Here is a 21,944-nt window from a genome sequence, read left to right as displayed (position 1 = left end):
TATGGATATATGAATTTGGTCACGACCATATTTGGGGCAGTCGGGACTGAATCGGAGCAGATATATTGAAGTTCGAGTTTTTGACGAATTCTCAAAGGGGTTAGTACACGGGAATTTCTTTAAAATATCACCGGGCATATATTTTTGATATTTTCACAGAAATGTGTTCCTATGGATATATGAATTTAGTCCGACCATATTTGAGGCAGTCGGGACTGAATCGTAGCTGATATAATGAAGTTCGGTTTTTTGACGACTTTCTAAAGGGGTTAGTACACGGGAATTTCTTGAAAATATCCCCGGGCAGTTTCTTTTAATATTTTCAGATAAATGGGTTCCTATGGATATATGAATTTTTTCAAGATCATGTTTTTGCTAGTCGGGATTGAATCGGAGAAGATAAAATGAAGTTCGAGTTTTTGACGTATTCCCAAAGGGTGTACACGGGAATTTCATGAAAGTTTCACTGGGAAGTTTGTTTTGATATTTTCACATAAATGGGTCCCTATGGATATATGAATTTGGTCACGACCATATTTGGGTCAATCGGGACTGAATCGGAGCAGATATAACGAAGTTCGTGTTTTTGACGAATTCTCAAAGAGGTTAGTACACGGGAATTTCATTAAAATTTTCACGGGGAAGTTTCTTTTGATATTTTCACATAAATGGGTTCCTATGAATATATGAATTTGGTCACGACCATATTTGGGGTAATCGGGACTGAATCGTAGCAGATATAACGAAGTTCAAGTTTTTTACGAATTCTCAAAGGGGTTAGTACACGGGAATTTCATGAAAATTTCACCGGGAAGTTTCTTTTGATATTTTCAAATAAATGGGTCCCTATGGATATATGAATTTGGTCACGACCATATTTGGGGCAATCGGGACTGAATCGGAGCAGATATATTGAAGTTCGAGTTTTTGACGAATTCTCAAAGGGGTTAGTACACGGGAATTTATTTAAAATATCACCGGGCAGATATTTTTGATATTTTAACATAAATGTGTTCCTATGGATATATGAATTTAGTCCGACAATATTTGAGGCAGTCGGGACTGAATCGTAGCTGATATAATGAAGTTCGGTTTTTTGACGACTTCCCAAAGGGGTTAGTACACGGGAATTTCTTGAAAATATCCCCGGGCAGTTTTTTTGATATTTTCACATAAATGGGTTCCTATGAATATATGAATTTTTTCAAGATCATATTTTGCCTAGTCGGGATTGAATCGGAGAAGATATAATGAAGTTCGAGTTTTTGACGTATTCCCAAAGGGGTTAGTACACCGGAATTTAATGAAAATTTCACCGGGAAGTTTTCTTTGATATTTTCACATAAATGGATCCCTATGGATATATGAATTTGGTCACGACCATATTTGGCGAAGTCGGGACTGAATCGGAGTAGATATAATGAAGTTCGAGTTTTTGACGAATTCTCAAAGGGGTTAGTACACGGGAATTTCTTGAAAATATCTCCGGGCATATTCTTTTGATATTATCACATAAATGGGTTCTTATGGATATATGAATTTTTTCACGATCATATTTTGGCTAATCGAGACTGAATCGGAGAAGATATAATGAAGTTCGAGTTTTTGACGTATTCCCAAAGGGGTTAGTACACCGGAATTTAATGAAAATTTCACCGGGAAGTTTCTTTTGATATTTTCACATAAATGGGTCCCTATGGATATATGAATTTGATAACGATCATATTTGGGGAAGTCGGGACTGAATCGGTGTAGATATAATGAAGTTCGAGTTTTTGACGAATTCTCAAAGGGGTTAGTACACGGAAATTTCATGGAAATTTCACCGGGAAGTTTCTTTTGATATTTTCACATAAATGGGTCCCTATGGATATATGAATTTGGTCACGACTATATTTGGGTCAATCGGGACTGAATCGGAGCAGATATAACGAAGTTCGTGTTTTTGACGAATTCTCAAAGAGGTTAGTATACGGGAATTTCATTAAAATTTTCACGGGGAAGTTTCTATTGATATTTTCACATAAATGGGTTCCTATGGATATATGAATTTGGTCACGACCATATTTGGGGTAATCGGGACTGAATCGGAGCAGATATAACAAAGTTCGAGTTTTTGACGAATTCTCAAAGGGGTTAGTACACGGGAATTTCATGAAAATTTCACTGGGAAGTTTCTTTTGATATTTTCACATAAATGGGTCCCTATGGATATATGAATTTGGTCACGACCATATTTGGGGCAATCGGGACTGAATCGGAGCAGATATATTGAAGTTCGAGTTTTTGACGAATTCTCAAAGGGGTTAGTACACGGGAATTTCTTTAAAATATCACCGGGCAGATATTTTTGATATTTTCACATAAATGTGTTCCTATGGATATATGAATTTAGTCCGACCATATTTGAGGCAGTCGGGACTGAATCGTAGCTGATATAATGAAGTTCGGTTTTTTGACGACTTTCCAAAGGGGTTAGTACACGGGAATTTCTTGAAAATATCCCTGGGCAGTTTCTTTTGATATTTTCAGATAAATGGGTTCCTATGGATATATGAATTTTTTCAAGATCATGTTTTTGCTAGTCGGGATTGAATCGGAGAAGATATAATGAAGTTCGAGTTTTTGACGTATTCCCAAAGGGTGTACACGAGAATTTCATGAAAATTTCACTGGGAAGTTTCTTTTGATATTTTCACATAAATGGGTCCCTATGGATATATGAATTTGGTCACGACCATATTTGGGTCAATCAGGACTGAATCGGAGCAGATATAACGAAGTTCGTGTTTTTGACGAATTCTCAAAGAGGTTAGTACACGGGAATTTCATTAAAATTTTCACGGGGAAGTTTCTTTTGATATTTTCACATAAATGGGTTACTATGAATATATGAATTTGGTCACGACCATATTTGGGGTAATCGGGACTGAATCGTAGCAGATATAACGAAGTTCAAGTTTTTGACGAATTCTCAAAGGGGTTAGTACACGGGAATTTCATGAAAATTTAACCGGGAAGTTTCTTTTGATATTTTCATATAAATGGGTCCCTATGGATATATGAATTTGGTCACGACCATATTAGGGGCAATCGGGACTGAATCGGAGCAGATATATTGAAGTTCGAGTTTTTGACGAATTCTCAAAGGGGTTAGTACACGGGAATTTCTTTAAAATATCACCGGGCAGATATTTTTGATATTTTCACATAAATGTGTTCCTATGGATATATGAATTTAGTCCGACCATATTTGAGGCAGTCGGGACTGAATCGTAGCTGATATAATGAAGTTCGGTTTTTTGACGACTTCCCAAAGGGGTTAGTACACGGGAATTTCTTGAAAATATCCCCGGGCAGTTTCTTTTGATATTTTCAGATAAATGGGTTCCTATGGATATATGAATTTTTTCAAGATCATGTTTTTGCTAGTCGGGATTGAATCGGAGAAGATATAATGAAGTTCGAGTTTTTGACGTATTCCCAAAGGGTGTACACGAGAATTTCATGAAAATTTCACTGGGAAGTTTCTTTTGATATTTTCACATAAATGGGTCCCTATGGATATATGAATTTGGTCACGACCATATTTGGGTCAATCAGGACTGAATCGGAGCAGATATAACGAGGTTCGTGTTTTTGACGAATTCTCAAAGAGGTTAGTACACGGGAATTTCATCAAAATTTTCACGGGGAAGTTTCTTTTGATATTTTCACATAAATGGGTTACTATGAATATATGAATTTGGTCACGACCATATTTGGGGTAATCGGGACTGAATCGTAGCTGATATAATGAAGTTCGGTTTTTTGACGACTTTCCAAAGGGGTTAGTACACGGGAATTTCTTGAAAATATCCCTGGGCAGTTTCTTTTGATATTTTCAGATAAATGGGTTCCTATGGATATATGAATTTTTTCAAGATCATGTTTTTGCTAGTCGGGATTGAATCGGAGAAGATATAATGAAGTTCGAGTTTTTGACGTATTCCCAAAGGGTGTACACGAGAATTTCATGAAAATTTCACTGGGAAGTTTCTTTTGATATTTTCACATAAATGGGTCCCTATGGATATATGAATTTGGTCACGACCATATTTGGGTCAATCAGGACTGAATCGGAGCAGATATAACGAAGTTCGTGTTTTTGACGAATTCTCAAAGAGGTTAGTACACGGGAATTTCATTAAAATTTTCACGGGGAAGTTTCTTTTGATATTTTCACATAAATGGGTTACTATGAATATATGAATTTGGTCACGACCATATTTGGGGTAATCGGGACTGAATCGTAGCAGATATAACGAAGTTCAAGTTTTTGACGAATTCTCAAAGGGGTTAGTACACGGGAATTTCATGAAAATTTAACCGGGAAGTTTCTTTTGATATTTTCATATAAATGGGTCCCTATGGATATATGAATTTGGTCACGACCATATTAGGGGCAATCGGGACTGAATCGGAGCAGATATATTGAAGTTCGAGTTTTTGACGAATTCTCAAAGGGGTTAGTACACGGGAATTTCTTTAAAATATCACCGGGCAGATATTTTTGATATTTTCACATAAATGTGTTCCTATGGATATATGAATTTAGTCCGACCATATTTGAGGCAGTCGGGACTGAATCGTAGCTGATATAATGAAGTTCGGTTTTTTGACGACTTTCCAAAGGGGTTAGTACACGGGAATTTCTTGAAAATATCCCCGGGCAGTTTCTTTTGATATTTTCAGATAAATGGGTTCCTATGGATATATGAATTTTTTCAAGATCATGTTTTTGCTAGTCGGGATTGAATCGGAGAAGATATAATGAAGTTCGAGTTTTTGACGTATTCCCAAAGGGTGTACACGAGAATTTCATGAAAATTTCACTGGGAAGTTTCTTTTGATATTTTCACATAAATGGGTCCCTATGGATATATGAATTTGGTCACGACCATATTTGGGTCAATCAGGACTGAATCGGAGCAGATATAACGAGGTTCGTGTTTTTGACGAATTCTCAAAGAGGTTAGTACACGGGAATTTCATCAAAATTTTCACGGGGAAGTTTCTTTTGATATTTTCACATAAATGGGTTACTATGAATATATGAATTTGGTCACGACCGTATTTGGGGTAATCGGGACTGAATCGTAGCAGATATAACGAAGTTCAAGTTTTTGACGAATTCTCAAAGGGGTTAGTACACGGGAATTTCATGAAAATTTAACCGGGAAGTTTCTTTTGATATTTTCATATAAATGGGTCCCTATGGATATATGAATTTGGTCACGACCATATTAGGGGCAATCGGGACTGAATCGGAGCAGATATATTGAAGTTCGAGTTTTTGACGAATTCTCAAAGGGGTTAGTACACGGGAATTTATTTAAAATATCACCGGGCAGATATTTTTGATATTTTAACATAAATGTGTTCCTATGGATATATGAATTTAGTCCGACAATATTTGAGGCAGTCGGGACTGAATCGTAGCTGATATAATAAAGTTCGGTTTTTTGACGACTTCCCAAAGGGGTTAGTACACGGGAATTTCTTGAAAATATCCCCGGGCCGTTTCTTTTGATATTTTCACATAAATGGGTTCCTATGAATATATGAATTTTTTCAAGATCATATTTTACCTAGTCGGGATTGAATCGGAGAAATATAATGAAGTTCGAGTTTTTGACGTATTCCCAAAGGGGTTAGTACACCGGAATTTAATGAAAATTTCACCGCGAATTTTCTTTTGATATTTTCACATAAATGGACACCTATGGATATATGAATTTGGTCACGACCATATTTGGCGAAGTCGGGACTAAATCGGAGTAGATATAATGAAGTTCGAGTTTTTGACGAATTCTCAAAGGGGTTAGTACACGGGAATTTCTTGAAAATATCTCCGGGCAAATTCTTTTGATATTATCACATAAATGGGTTCTTATGGATATATGAATTTTTCACGATCATATTTTGGCTAATCGAGACTGAATCGGAGAAGATATAATGAAGTTCGAGTTTTTGACGTATTCCCAAAGGGGTTAGTACACCGGAATTTAATGAAAATTTCACCGGGAAGTTTCTGTTGATATTTTCACATAAATGGGTCCCTATGGATATATGAATTTGATCACGATCATATTTGGGGAAGTCGGGACTGAATCGGTGTAGATATAATGAAGTTCGAGTTTTTGACGAATTCTCAAAGGGGTTAGTACACGGAAATTTCATGGAAATTTCACCGGGAAGTTTCTTTTAATATTTTCACATAAATGGGTCCCTATGGATATATGAATTTGGTCACGACTATATTTGGGTCAATCGGGACTGAATCGGAGCAGATATAACGAAGTTCGTGTTTTTGACGAATTCTCAAAGAGGTTAGTATACGGGAATTTCATTAAAATTTTCACGGGGAAGTTTCTATTGATATTTTCACATAAATGGGTTCCTATGGATATATGAATTTGGTCACGACCATATTTGGGGTAATCGGGACTGAATCGGAGCAGATATAACAAAGTTCGAGTTTTTGACGAATTCTCAAAGGGGTTAGTACACGGGAATTTCATGAAAATTTCACTGGGAAGTTTCTTTTGATATTTTCACATAAATGGGTCCCTATGGATATATGAATTTGGTCACGACCATATTAGGGGCAATCGGGACTGAATCGGAGCAGATATATTGAAGTTCGAGTTTTTGACGAATTCTCAAAGGGGTTAGTACACGGGAATTTATTTAAAATATCACCGGGCAGATATTTTTGATATTTTAACATAAATGTGTTCCTATGGATATATGAATTTAGTCCGACAATATTTGAGGCAGTCGGGACTGAATCGTAGCTGATATAATAAAGTTCGGTTTTTTGACGACTTCCCAAAGGGGTTAGTACACGGGAATTTCTTGAAAATATCCCCGGGCAGTTTCTTTTGATATTTTCACATAAATGGGTTCCTATGAATATATGAATTTTTTCAAGATCATATTTTACCTAGTCGGGATTGAATCGGAGAAATATAATGAAGTTCGAGTTTTTGACGTATTCCCAAAGGGGTTAGTACACCGGAATTTAATGAAAATTTCACCGCGAATTTTCTTTTAATATTTTCACATAAATGGACACCTATGGATATATGAATTTGGTCACGACCATATTTGGCGAAGTCGGGACTGAATCGGAGTAGATATAATGAAGTTCGAGTTTTTGACGAATTCTCAAAGGGGTTAGTACACGGGAATTTCTTGAAAATATCTCCGGGCAAATTCTTTTGATATTATCACATAAATGGGTTCTTATGGATATATGAATTTTTCACGATCATATTTTGGTTAATCGAGACTGAATCGGAGAAGATATAATGAAGTTCGAGTTTTTGACGTATTCCCAAAGGGGTTAGTACACCGGAATTTAATGAAAATTTCACCGGGAAGTTTCTGTTGATATTTTCACATAAATGGGTCCCTATGGATATATGAATTTGATCACGATCATATTTGGGGAAGTCGGGACTGAATCGGTGTAGATATAATGAAGTTCGAGTTTTTGACGAATTCTCAAAGGGGTTAGTACACGGAAATTTCATGGAAATTTCACCGGGAAGTTTCTTTTAATATTTTCACATAAATGGGTCCCTATGGATATATGAATTTGGTCACGACTATATTTGGGTCAATCGGGACTGAATCGGAGCAGATATAACGAAGTTCGTGTTTTTGACGAATTCTCAAAGAGGTTATGTTAGGTCCTATTAATTCACTATATATAATAATATAGTGATCACAATATGTAATATAGTATGACAATATAAGAGATCGAAAGCAGTAAACTCTTATATTCACAAAACTTGATGGTTACAAAAACTCTCTCAGTGATTCATATTCTATCACCAAGAGCTGCTAGGGTTCTTAACAATATACTTGATAACTCAACTCTTCTAGAGTAACCCTAATCTGTGTTTATATAGACACAGTTACAAAATCAATCTCTGATTTGATATCCTATAAATCAGCTAATAAATCTATCAATCAAAGATTGCTCCAGTTTTCTGTTTAGTTTCCATAGTCAGCAAATCACTCCTCAGCTTCTATCCTTCCTTGAAGTATATCCGCTTCTGAGCTCTTTCCACGTGTAAACTCTGTCGAGTCTTGACTATGTAAACTCTGATCAGACTTTATCAAACTCTGTCAGACTTTACTAAACTCTGATCAGCTTCCAGTTTAAACTCTGATGATTCCTGTTCTAAAACAAACCTTAAGAACATTAGTAATCATCAATTATATCTAACAATCTCCCCCAACTTGTGCATGAATAAGTTATGTGCAAGTTAACAGATAATTGATGATGTCAAAACATTTAAGTCAAATGCAACAGAGTTTAACTATATAACAGAAAACTTTTAAAACTTACAGATACTTTACTCCTTCGCTGCATAGATACCATTTGCTGTCTTTAGATACTCTCTGAGGAGTTCTTTCTCAGCTTCTTCAAGCACTGCAATCATTTGTCTCTTGATCTCTCTCAGCTCTGGATCTGAAACTCCAGTTTGATAAATTGCAGCTCTGAGATCATAAATCTTGTTCTTCTTCAAGTTCCTATCCAGCCTGATATTGTAAGCTTTATCAGACTCTTCATTAAACGCAAGAGTTCTGATTCCACCTATTGTTTCAATCTTTGCTGAATTTTTCTTCATCTCCACCAGCTGTCCTTTATGATTGAGGTATTTAGGAATGAAAGGTCCAGCATTTTTGTTTCCTGTAATCCCCATCTTTCTTCTGATTTGCTTCATAGGTTTGTCTGATCCAGTCACTGGTCTTTGCTTAGATCCAGATGTGATGTTGTGAGTTGGACCAGACTTTGTGCTTTGCTTAGATTGTTTCTGACTGTCAGAGTTTGAAACTCTTCCACCAGTTCCTGCTTGAAATCTCTTGTGCTTTGTGAAGTCATCCACATCATCATCATCATCATCCTTCTTCTTTCTCTTCAGAGTTTGATTAGTAGACTTGCATTTGACTTTAGCTACTCTCTCCCCCTTTTTGACATCATCCTCATCAGGTATCAGAATTGATGTGATCAGAGAAAGTGAAGTTTGGATGGCTTCAAGCTGTTTGGACATCTTTTCTTGATTTGATTCAATCATGATCATCCTTTGGTCCAGAGATTCATTTGCAATCACCAGCTTCTGTACATTTTCTTTCATAGGATTGATGGTCCTTTTCTTTTCCAGTTCATTTGTCTCCTTGACTTTTGCCACCTCTGTTCTTAGACCATCTATTGATTTAGATGTCTGGGCATGAGCAGGATGAAATGTCTTCAGATATAGAATTGTGCCCTTGAGGCTTGACATAACATCAGAGTTTGTAATTTTCTTTTCTGCCATAGATAAGAACTCTTCAGCTTTAGGTGTTTCCAAGGAATGCTGGTGACTCAACCAGAGTTTATCCCATACTTCAGTTGGAGGATCAACCTGAAGATCCCTGGGAAGTGGCTCAGAGTCTGTGTTCAGAGTTTGTAGCCTGGCATTGTACTGGCTAGTTGACTCCCATTTCTGTTGTGTCAGAAGAACTCCATCATTTTCATCCTTGGCAGTATCTGAACTGGCATCATCCTCAGTATCAGAGTTTGCTTTTTCATCTTCAGGAACAGGATCAGCAACTCTCTCCACATTATCCGGAGCAGATTTTTCTTGAGCTTCAGACTGTGACTTGATGGGCTTTTCACCAGTCTGAGCAAGAGATTGTAAAGCTTCCACAGCTACTTTGTCAGTTTCCTCAACTACATCAGACCTGTAGTTCTCTGGAGCTGTATCATGAACAATGGCATCCTCAGGAATTTTCATTGGAGATTGAGGAATTGGACCATGATCAGATAATGGAGTTTGAGAATCAGACAAATTTGCTCCAGCTTCAGTTGTAGCTTGTGCATCACATTCTATTTCTTCATCTACTGCAGATGCTGTAGGAGATGCTTTAGGAGATGTTGTAGGAGATACTGTAGGAGATATCAGAGGAACAGCTTGAATGGGAAGCACCATCAGAGCTTGAGAAGTTTCTGGTAGTGTGGTAGATGGTGTTTGGTCTTCCTCAACAGTGAAGTCTGTGATGTCAGTTTCTGGGATTTTCGCCTTTGCAGGTTTTTGAGCCCGTAACTTGAATCTGGCTGTCTTCTGAGGACTTGTGTGAACCGGTTCAGAGACTGTTGTTGGAGTAGGCTCAGAGTTTGCAGCTTGTGCAGTTTCTAGATCATCATATTCATATGCTGCAACAAGTCTTCTTCTTTTCTTCTGCTTTGGAGGAGAAGCAGCTTCATTGTGGACATTATCAGAGTTTGCAGCATCAGAGTTTGCTGGTTTATCAGACTTTGTCTTTAGAACTTGTGTATCAACAGAGGTTCTGGTTTTGGTTGTAGAGGGTTGGTCATCAGACTTTGTAGATTTGGATGGTTTTGTAGTTGATGATCTTGGTTTTCTGGTGACTGTGGGAGAGGTTGGATGTTGTGGTTGAGGTTGTTGAGGCTGTTGTTGTGGTTCCAGAGGAAGGTTCAGCCTTGCTCTGAATGGAGCTGGGATTTGCAGAGGCCTGAGAACTGGTCTCTTCTCATCTTTAGATATGAGATCCTTAAAAGCCCTTTTATGAAGTTTAAAAGGTTTGATCTCATCTGCAGCATCAAAATCCACTTCTCCAACAGTGGCATTAAACAACAATTGGCAAAATCTTGAGAAATATATGACATTCCTGTTCTCAAGCATTCTTTCACCAATATTTCTAAGAACTAATCTACCAAAATCAAAAGCAGTAGAATAGATCAGAGAATACCCGATCTGTAGCATGGCCATTGGAATAGCATCCCAGTTTGTAGATTTCTTCTGGAAAGCTCTGGTAATGCAATCAAAGAAAAAACTCCACTCCTTATTGAGCCATGGACGCTTCAACTGACCCAGTTTATCCAGAGATTCGTAGTACCCCAATTCAAGCATCATTGTTCTGAGATTTGCATCTCCATTGGTAATGTACGCAGAATGTTCTGGCAAGTTGAGTGCCTGACGAACTGTTGCTGGAGTAACTGCATACTCCTCCCCGTCATAGGAAAACACAATTGATGGTGATCCATCTGCACCACCATTGTCATATGTACCCGACTTCCAAAAGCTGATGATTTGGCTTCCTGAAAGTCTTGCAGGAGCGGTGAGAGCGGTACCGATGACACTTTGTGCCAAGAATCGCTGAAATGGATGATAATCCCTTGGGGCTTCAGCAGTGTCAAGGATGGCTGCATAGTTATTAGGAACGAATTCAACACCTGCCAAGATAAAAGCTGTAGTGGCCATTAGAACAGAGATTATGAGAAGAAGATGTTTGAGGAAGTGTGTAGACGAAGATTTGAATTTCAGAGAACAGAGTGTAAGAGTTTTGTTTAGAAGGTGAATGTAGAGAGTAAGTGTAAGATTGAATAATAAGCAATAAAATCTGATCTGAAAAACTCTTCAGATTTTGTTGAACTGAGCACGCATGGGCTTTTTGTTCAATCAGACACCTGTCAAAATGTAACTGGTAGATGAGTGTTAGTGGGATGGAGAAACGAGAGTAATAATCATGAGTGCAGTAAAACATGCGCAGTAATAAATGCTGATTACACGTTCTCCTATTAAAATGTTTTGCAGGTAAACCCACTAATAATACATCCGTTTGAAACACATTCTCTTCACATTCTCTGAATATTTGAAAAAAAAATCAAGATCAAATCTCTCGAATTTTTTAAACTCTGAGATTTAAGATAAAGAAAATAAATTTCTGCGAACCTCAGAATAAAGACATAATTTTCAGAATATTCATCAATAAATCAGAGTTTGTTCTAAAATCCATAGCTCAATAATGTGCTTGTGATGAGAAGTGTGTGTGATCATGTTAAATCAGAGAATATAAAATTTCACAATTTCGTAATTATAAGGTAGACTTTGAATAATTTATTCAAACTCTCAAAACTTAGATTAGGACATACTCTGAAGATAATCAATAAAATAATCTACCCCCTTTTTTTTTTTTTTTTTTTTTTTTTTTTTTCAGGACGCTTCTCAGTGTGAGTGAGGCACGACCTTTGAATATACTATTGCATTAGTATTTCTCCAGTAATCAGAGATTGTGACTGGTCACCATAGATTATAAAATCTTAGCAATTACTTAATACCAGCAAATGTTTGGTTCTTCCCAGTCACTGTTATATTAACATCTAAGATCTCAAAGGAGTACCATGCTTATTTTTCAGGGGGTTTTGTCTCAGGTAATAAAAACATCAGAGTTTATAGTCACTGTCTAGTATATGAGAGAAAATTTAAATTAATCAGTCTCACTTATAATTAAGATATGTGAAGTAGTAGAGTCTCAATGATATCAGCATGCATAGTGTGAACTAGTGTAGCACAAAATTGAGATCAGGATTAAGGAACTTAGCTGAGATTCATGATTACTCATTCAGAACATGTTTCATGGTATCTTCATAGGTGTTTTGTCTCAGAGAAGATAAAAATGAGATCACTTATCAAGATTCAGAGTTTTATAAGCATCAGAGAATATTATCAGAGAATGTTATCAGAGTAAAGCAAACAGAGTATATTATCAGAGAATGTCATCAGATTTTATCAATCAGAGTATATCATGGCAGATGTGTGAGTAATACATATGGTAAATGATTAGTCCATATTTTTGCATATTTAAGTGCCTATTTTTTGTTTATTTTCGTAGTATTAATCGCTTATTTATTTTATTTCAGGAAATTGTAGATAAATAAAGAAAGAAGAGAAAATGCAAGAAAAAGGGAGAAAAAGAAAAGAAAAGAAGAAAATCAAAGAGAGTTGGCAAGCAAGGGGGCACATGGATGGCTATGATTTACCCAACACACATCACACATGGATGGATTAGATTTAGCCACCCTACCCCTAAACCCTACATTTCTAGCTATAAATACCCCCACCCCCTTTACTTGTAATCATCTTCTTTTTAACCTAGTCTTTTCCTAGTTGGTAGGTAGTATAGTGCTAGATCTTCTTTTGTTCCTTCAATTTCATACCATATTTGTAAACACTTTTTATTTTAATGCAAATTTACTTTTAGCTTGATTTTGTATTGTCTCTATTCTCTTGCTTCAAGTGGCTATTCTTCTTAGTACCACCATATGCCTAATGGCTTTTGGGAATGGAAAAGCCTTTTAATTAGTGTAGATCTCTTACTTTTTAGATTTAATTTTTGATAGAAACTTAAACTCTAGCACAAAAGGTAATTTGTGTGGGAGCTTAAGATTTAAATTTCCAGATTATTATTCACTAAATTTCGGCTGTTTATCTCATTTAACACTATCAGCATCTTTTCGTGAATTCCTTTTAGTTTTTAATGTTAAGTTAGTGTATTTTTGTGTTAATTACACAACCCCAGTTTAGTTGGTTCCTCCGTAGAAACCTTTACACCCCTGCTCTGTTTTTCAAAGAAAGCCCCATCTCCCCTGTTTCGTTTATTAAACATAAAACCCAGTTCCCCCTTTCATTTTATTTGCATTTGCTGTTGCTGAGTCCACTGGCGAGTCGCTAAGTTTTAGTCTAGTTTTTGTTTGCGTTTCCGCGTACTGAGTTGCTCCTCCGAGTCATTGGTTTCTGTTGTTTCTGCATTTTTGATTCTGTTTTGCGACCGAGTTATGCCCTGGGTTTCGCCGAGTCTTTGTTATGGAAGTCGAGTCCCGAGTTTGTTTGTTGAATAGCCAGTAGAATTTGCTTGTGCTGCTAGTGTAGTGTTTGCTTGGAATAGCCGTAGCGAGTCAGTGTGTTTGTCGAGTTCGATTTCGTTGTCACCGAGTTCTTTTACTCCCTTTCTTTTTGTTTGCTGGTTTCCGAGTCTGAATCGAGTCACTGAGTCGAGTTGCCGGTTTGAGTTATTGAGTTTGCTGCGTTTATGCTTGAGATTGATTTGTTTTTGGCTTGAGTTTTTTAATGGCTAGCTGTTCTGTTCCGAGTTTAGGCCGAGTCAAGTGTTTTTATTGAGTAGCTGCGGAGTTGAATTTAAATTGTAGGATTCTGTTTTGGCTGAATTGTGGAGTCTGCTATTTTTGTTTACTGGGTAGCCTTATCTTTCTTGTTTTGAGTTTTTGTTAAACTTTAGGCTTTCGATTTTTTTAGGTGTAGTCACTGAGTCAGTAGCAGTCGGTTTGTTTCATTTGGTTTTTTTGAAGTTTACTTTAATTTGTATCAAGCCTATTAGTCTAGTATTTTGGTGGCTATTTAAAGCAAGGTGGATTTAGTTTTCAAATGGATCACGCCAAACTTTCTTTTTAAGTTTAGTTTATGAACTTTTCGAAGATAGTTAATTAGTTATTAATTAGTTAAAGTTTTAGATTAGTCTAAACTTCTTAATTTGGAAATTTTAGATTTCATTTTTTTTAAAACCCATTTTCAACTATATTTTGTTCTAATTCGCCTAGATTAAAAACTAAGGTTTTCGAAATTTAATTTAATCTCTGTGGACGAATCTTAAATATTAAAACGGTGATCGTGCGCTTGCGATTATTTTTAAAATCTCTTTTTGAGCACATCAAGTTTTTGGCGCCGCTGCCGGGGATTAAAATTAATTTTTCGCTCCTTTATTTTTAATCTTTCGGATTAGTTTGTTTCTCACTATTTTTGTTTTTATTTCGAGGAGGATTATTCGGGAATCATGGAGTAAAGTGAACAAATTTTGCTCGGATTTGGAAGCTTGCTTTGGTATCCCGTATCTCTCCACTCTTATTTTTCGTTTTTATTTAGAAAATCACAAACAAATCTGAAAATTGAAAAAACACAAACAAAATTAAAAACTTAAAATCCAAAAAATATTAGTTAGAAATACATATGTGTTGCATCATGCATTTTAACACTTAGGGGCACATCATTTAGATTTTAATTTTTTGTTTTTAAATTTTCGTACCTATATTTTGTGGTGATCGCTGGAGAACCCAAAGGTACGTTAATTTCTTTTCTTTAGATTAAAACACGTAGTGTAGAGCATCCATAGTTGTTTATAGTTTTTAATTATATCGTTGTGTGGTGCATCATTTTAAATAAATCTTAAGGGCAAAACCCACTCATAAGATAAGGGAAGGGATTTCATCACTCTTTCCTTGGCCCGCAACGATTTAATTACTTCATTTTGCATTTACCTAGCCTTTTAATAAAATTGAATTAGACGTTAGCCCCTAGGATTTCGCGCTCAACTAGGAAGGTACCTAAAAGACGAGGTAATCTTTAATTATTCCGACTTTTCGGTGTCTAAGGCAAGCGAAAGCTTACCTGGCCGATTAAGGTTTGGTGTCTAAGCGCGGAGATTGGCCTCTTGGCAATGCCTGCTCCAAACTGGCCAGACCGGTCCGAATAATTTTGGATTTATCGAGTTTTTGGTGGTCCTTAACGTTAGGAGCAAGGTCTAGTTCATTTTTATTAGGGAACCCTAGAATTAAGTTTTTCTTTCACTTTTACACCCTTTCTTTTGTTTGTTTTAGTTCTTCGCACTTATTTGCTACGTGTTTACTATCTAGTTTATGCGAACTACTTGGGTTAGGAGCGAATCGTCTAGATTAGTTAGACCGATCATCGAAATTCCTTCTTCGTCCTCTTCGGACTCCGAACCCATAGAAGCTAGCGAACCGATAGTAAACATGGCGTTGTCTCTTAAAGACCGCTGTTACCCATCCCGTTCCGCTCAACCATCGTGCATCACCCTTCCTCCCGTTAATGGGAATAATTTCGAGATTAAGGCACATCACATTAGTATGTTGCCTAAATTTTTAGGGAGTGATGGTGAGGATCCATATCTCTTTATTCAAGAATTTGAGGAGGTTTGCGGTTTGCAAAAACTCCAACAATTGAGTGAAGACTCCATTCGGCTTAGACTTATCAACTTTGCTTTAAAAGAAAATGCTAAAAATGGTTGTATAGTCTACCCGTCAATTCTATTTCCACTTGGGAGGGGTTTGTGGTAATGTTTCTTAAAAAGTATTTTCCAAACCATAAAACGACTCGAATTACAAATGAAATAAACCAATTCCATCAAAGGGAAAATGAGTCTTTTTGGAAATTCTTTGATCGTTTTAAAAATCTTTTATCACAATGCCCCCACCATGGAATAGAGAAATGGAGACTTTGTAAGATTGTGTACGAGGCCTTAGATAGTCAAACAACCGCTTTGTTAGAATCTATGTGCCAAGGCAAATTCATGGAAAAAGATGAGGATCAAGGGTGGGAATTTTTCGAGGACTTAGCCGAGAAAACAATGTTATGGGAGTCTACTAGGGAACCTAAAAAGTCAATCGAGGCATCTAGCTCTAGGGGTTTGCACTCGATAGGAAACAATGTGGCAACCGATGCCAAATTAGCAACCCTTACTAAGAGACTCGAGGCTTTAGAGTCTCATAGTGGCCCTTCATCTTTGCCTATGTTCCCGAACTATAATGCTCCCCATCCCGAGATCCAACAATCTCATGATTTTGAGCAAGTGAACGCGATGTTTCAACCCAAGCCTAGAAATGATCCTTTTGCACCAACCTACAACCCTGGGTGGAAGAATCACCCGAATTTCTCGTGGAACCAAGGTCAAAACTTTCAAACTCCACAACCTAATTTTCCTAGGCCCAATCCCAATTCCTTTCCGAATTATCAAAACCCGAGTCAAGCTCCGTTAAATCCTCCCGGTTTTAATGATTCGGACAAGAGACTCAATTCCTTAGAAAAGAGCATAGAGGCCTTAGTGAAATCGCAAACTAACTTGACCCAATCCCAACAAACTTTCATGCAAACTTTAACCCAAGATCGGCAACTTTTGCATTCTAATGTGCAAGCCGTCTCTAAGTTAGAGTCCCAATTGAGTCAATTAGCGAGCACGTTGTGTGAGCGAGAAAAGAACAAATTCCCGAGCCAACCGGAGCCGAACCCAAAATTTCCACTTAATCAAAGACCCCCGGATAATGTGCATTCGGTCATTTCTCTTAGATCGGGTAAACAAGTTGATACCCAAGTTGGTGAGAACCTCGGTAAAAAAGGGGATTCGACTTCTAATCCAAGTCCACCCATTACTACCATTAATCATGACAAACCCGTGAGTTCAAAAGCCCGTGAGGAGTCGAGTGACCCAAACCCGGAACCCGAGTTGCAAAGTGAAGTAGTCTATAAACCAAGAGTCCCTTACCCTCAAAGACTTATTTCACCTAAGCAATCGGCTCAAATGGAGAAGATTTTGGAAGTGTTTAAGCAAGTCAAGGTCAACATACCCCTTTTAGATGCAATTCAACAAATTCCTTCATATGCTAAGTGTCTTAAGGAGTTATGTACCCATAAGAGAACCAACCATGTCCCTAAGAAAGCTTTCCTTACATCTCACATTAGTTCGATTCTCTCAAACCAAATTCCCGTGAAATACAAGGACCCCGGTTGTCCTACAATTTCATGTGTCATAGGAGAAACTTTTGTGGATAAGGCGTTACTTGATTTAGGGGCTAGTGTTAATCTCCTTCCATATTCTGTCTACCAAGCCTTAGGTTTAGGGGAGCTCCGACAAACCAATGTCACACTTCAATTAGCCGATCGATCCGTGAAAATTCCTAAGGGAATGATCGAAGATGTGCTAATTAAAGTAGGTGATTTCGTGTTTCCCGTAGATTTTGTCGTCCTAGAGACCGAGCCGGTTAGGAACCCAAAGAATCAAATTCCCATCATCCTAGGACGACCCTTTTTAGCTACATCCAACGCGTTGATTAATTGTAGGAACGGCTTAATGAAGCTAACATTTGGCAACATGACAATCGACCTCAACATATTTCATGTAGGGAAACAATCCGATGATTTCTATGATCAACCTATGGATGTTAATCTAATTGATGAAATAGTTGATCAAGATCTCATGAATCCCAAAGATGCCCTTGAATTTTGCTTAAAACATTTTGGAGAGGATTGGGATGTTTCCAACTACACACATGAGGTCAACCAAATGTTAGAATCCACCATTCCTACAACAAGTCAAGAGCGTGATGTTGAACCCGAGCATTTGCCTTTACCAAAGAAAACCGTTGAGTCACAACCGCTGGAAGTAGAACTCAAACCTCTTCCCGACACTCTTAAGTATGCTTTTCTAGGCCCTAATGAGTCATATCCCGTTATCATTGCCTCTAATTTGACTATGTCACAAGAGGAAGAACTTTTAGGAATCCTTAGAAAGCATAAGGGAGCGATAGGGTGGAGCATCTCGGACATTAAAGGAATTAGCCCGGCGATTGTCCAACATAGGATTCATTTGGTAGAAGATGCAAAGCCGGTGAGAGAACCTCAAAGGAGGTTGAATCCTCCCATGATGGAGGTAGTGAAGAAAGAGATTCTTAAGTGCTTAGACAATGGGATCATTTATCCCATTTCCGATAGTAAGTGGGTGAGTCCCGTCCATGTAGTGCCTAAAAAGTCGGGCATTACTTTGGTGACCAATGAGAACAATGAGCAAGTTCCAACCCGTGTCCAATCCGGTTGGAGAATGTGCATAGATTTTAGGAAGCTCAATGCCGTCACTAGGAAAGATCATTTTCCTTTGCCCTTTATCGATCAAATGCTAGAGAGGTTAGCGGGTCATGCGTTTTATTGCTTCTTAGATGGTTACTCGGGATATTTTCAAATCCCGATTGCACCCGAAGACCAAGAAAAGACCACTTTCACTTGCCCTTTTGGAACCTTCGCTTATAGACGTCTAGCTTTCGGCCTAACCACGGGCCCGTCCACGTTCCAAAGGTGCATGACTAGCATCTTCTCGGAAATGATAGGTGACTTTCTAGAAGTTTTCATAGATGACTTTTCCATCTTTGGTCCATCTTTTCACCAATGCCTTAACAATCTAGATCGAGTGTTGAAAAGATGTGAGGAAACGGATCTAGTGTTAAATTGGGAGAAATGTCATTTCATGGTTAAGGAGGGAATCGTTTTAGGACACAAAATTTCTGAAAAAGGAATCGAAGTAGACAAGGCTAAGGTCGACTTAATAGCTAATCTCCCACCTCCCAAGTCCGTTAAGGAAATTCGTTCTTTCCTTGGACATGCAGGATTTTATCGTAGATTCATCCAAGATTTTAGCAAAAAGGCCCGACCTTTGACCAACCTTCTAGCTAAGGATGTCAAATTCGAATTCACAAGCGAGTGTGTTCATGCCTTCGAAGACCTCAAGAGAGAATTGACCTCGGCCCCGATCATGAAGTCTCCCGATTGGAGTCAACCTTTTGAGCTCATGTGTGACGCATCCGATTATGCGATAGGAGCGGTTTTAGGACAACGAATAGATAAAAAGCCTCATGTTATTTACTACGCTAGTAAGACTTTAAACGATGCCCAACTCAATTACTCTACCACCGAGAAGGAGCTTCTAGCCGTAGTCTTTGCTTTAGAAAAATTTCGCTCTTATCTTATCGGGTCCAAAATCATTGTTTACACCGACCATGCTGCTCTTAAGTACCTTTTCTCTAAAAAAGACTCAAAAGCCCGCTTAATTAGATGGATTTTGTTGCTCCAAGAGTTTGACTTAGAGATTAGGGATAAGAAAGGTTGTGAGAATGTTGTTGCCGATCATCTCTCTCGATTAGTGGTTGAATCCACTAACGACTTGCCCTTAAACGAGTCATTTCCCGATGATCACCTTCTCTCGATTTCCACTCTCCCTTGGTTCGCCGACATAGTCAATTACCTAGCAACCGGTGACATTCCCTCGACATGGTCCAAAAATGATAAAGCCAAGTTCTTTTCTCAAGTAAAACATTTCTTTTGGGACGACCCGTATCTCTTTAAGCATTGTCCCGACCAAATCATTAGGAGGTGTGTCCCAAATAGTGAGTTTCATAGTATTCTCTCGTTTTGTCACGATCAAGCATGTGGAGGTCATTTTAGTGCGAAAAAGACCACCGCTAAAATCCTCCAATGTGGTTTTTATTGGCCTACTTTGTTTAAGGATGCCGCCGAGTATTGTTCCGCATGTAGTAGGTGTCAACATCTAGGAAGAATCACTAGGAGAAACATGATGCCTATGAGCCCAATCCTTGTTATAGAGCTCTTTGATGTGTGGGGCATAGATTTCATGGGCCCATTTCCTAGTTCGTTTGGCCACCTTTACATCCTTCTCGCGGTTGATTACGTTTCTAAGTGGGTAGAAGCCATTCCGACCCGGTCCAATGACAACAAAGTTGTCCTTAGATTTCTTAAAGAGAATATCTTTTCTCGATTTGGAACTCCTAGGGCTATCATTAGTGACCAAGGGACGCATTTCAAGAACCGTCAATTCAAGTCACTTCTTAAGAAGTACTCCATCACTCATAGGTTGGCTACCCCTTATCATCCTCAAACTAGTGGCCAAGTAGAGGTGTCAAACCGGCAAATAAAGCAAATCTTAGAAAAGACGGTCAACTCGAATAGGAAGGATTGGTCCACCAAGTTGATAGATGCCTTATGGGCCTATCGGACCGCCTTTAAGACCGTCTTAGGAATGTCTCCTTATAGACTCGTGTATGGTAAAGCTTGCCATTTGCCGGTTGAGTTAGAGCATAGGGCCATGTGGGCCATTAGAGAATTGAACTTCGACTTACCCACCGCCGGTAGTCATCGGAAGTTGCAATTGACCGAGTTGGACGAACTTAGAAATGATGCCTACGAAAACGCTAAAATTTACAAAGAGAGAACTAAGGCATTCCATGATAAGACCATTTTGAGAAAATCCTTTTCTCCCGGCCAGAAAGTTCTTCTCTACAATTCTAGGCTTCATTTGTTTCCCGGTAAGTTGCGTTCTAGATGGGACGGTCCTTACATTGTTCAAGTTGTGTTTCCTCACGGTGCTGTTGAAATTCAGGATCCTAAAAATGGTAATGTTTTTAAAGTTAATGGTCAACGTCTTAAACCATTTTTAGAATTGCCTGTTGATTCGGAGGAAGAGGTCATCAACCTCATCGACCCTTGATCATGTAAGTTGCTTCAGTAGTTAATAAAAATCCCTTCATCTCCTATTCAGGTATTTTTCCTCTTTACTCTCTCATTTCAATTCTCTCTTTTGCATACATTGAGGACAATGCATGATTTAGGTATGGGGAGGGCTTTAGTGTAATTCTTAAAAAAATGAAAAACCCTAAAAATGAAAAATTAGAAAAATCCAAAAATAGAGATGTTTTAGCTAAGTTGTCTTTCCCTCACTCGAACTTTAGGAGTAGTTGGTGTTTAGCATGTTTTCGAAAAGTATATATATATAGTGTCTTTTAGATAATTTGAACGTAGTCGAGTAAGGTTGTCTTTTTGAAACTTGTATCGACCGATTTGTACTTTAAATTCCAAGATGGCACACACATTTGCACAAGACCTTTGATGGAGAGATTGTCTAGTGATATTATTCGATACCTGAGAGAGAACCCACATGTTGAAACAATGTCGAATCGAACCTTTGCGAATAAAAAAATAGAAAAAAAAAAGAGAGAAAAAGAAAAGAAAAAAAGAAAAAAAAAGGAATAACTACTTCAATACCCATTGTTCTTTATAGATAAAATCTTTAGATAAATGGGCAAAAGTAGATTGACTAGTCTCGTTTTGTGGCCTTTGTTACTCGAGCAATTAAGTCCGTAGGGGGATTTTAAAACCTAGTGCCCTAAGACCGTTTGGTTTGGGAGTCACTGACCTAAAGCTCGCTACATGGGTAACATTGTTTGCCTAAGAAAACGGACAAAATAAAGTCAATGCAAAAAAAGAAAAAAAAAAAAAAAAAAAGAAAAAAAAGAAGAAGAATAAGAGTTTGTGAAGTTTGGCTAGATATTTGTTTCGATAGAGATTGGGTCAGTTCAAAATTGGTTGAAAAAGAGAAAATGTTATTAGACGATTAGGATCCATCAAAGGCCTTAAATTACTTACACTCCTTGGATTTCTAGTAAATCTTTGTGTCGA

Source organism: Daucus carota, chromosome 6 (genome assembly GCF_001625215.2).
Source record: "Daucus carota subsp. sativus chromosome 6, DH1 v3.0, whole genome shotgun sequence".
In the NCBI taxonomy this organism is placed as follows: domain Eukaryota; kingdom Viridiplantae; phylum Streptophyta; class Magnoliopsida; order Apiales; family Apiaceae; genus Daucus; species Daucus carota.
This window is presented reverse-complemented; position numbering follows the sequence as displayed.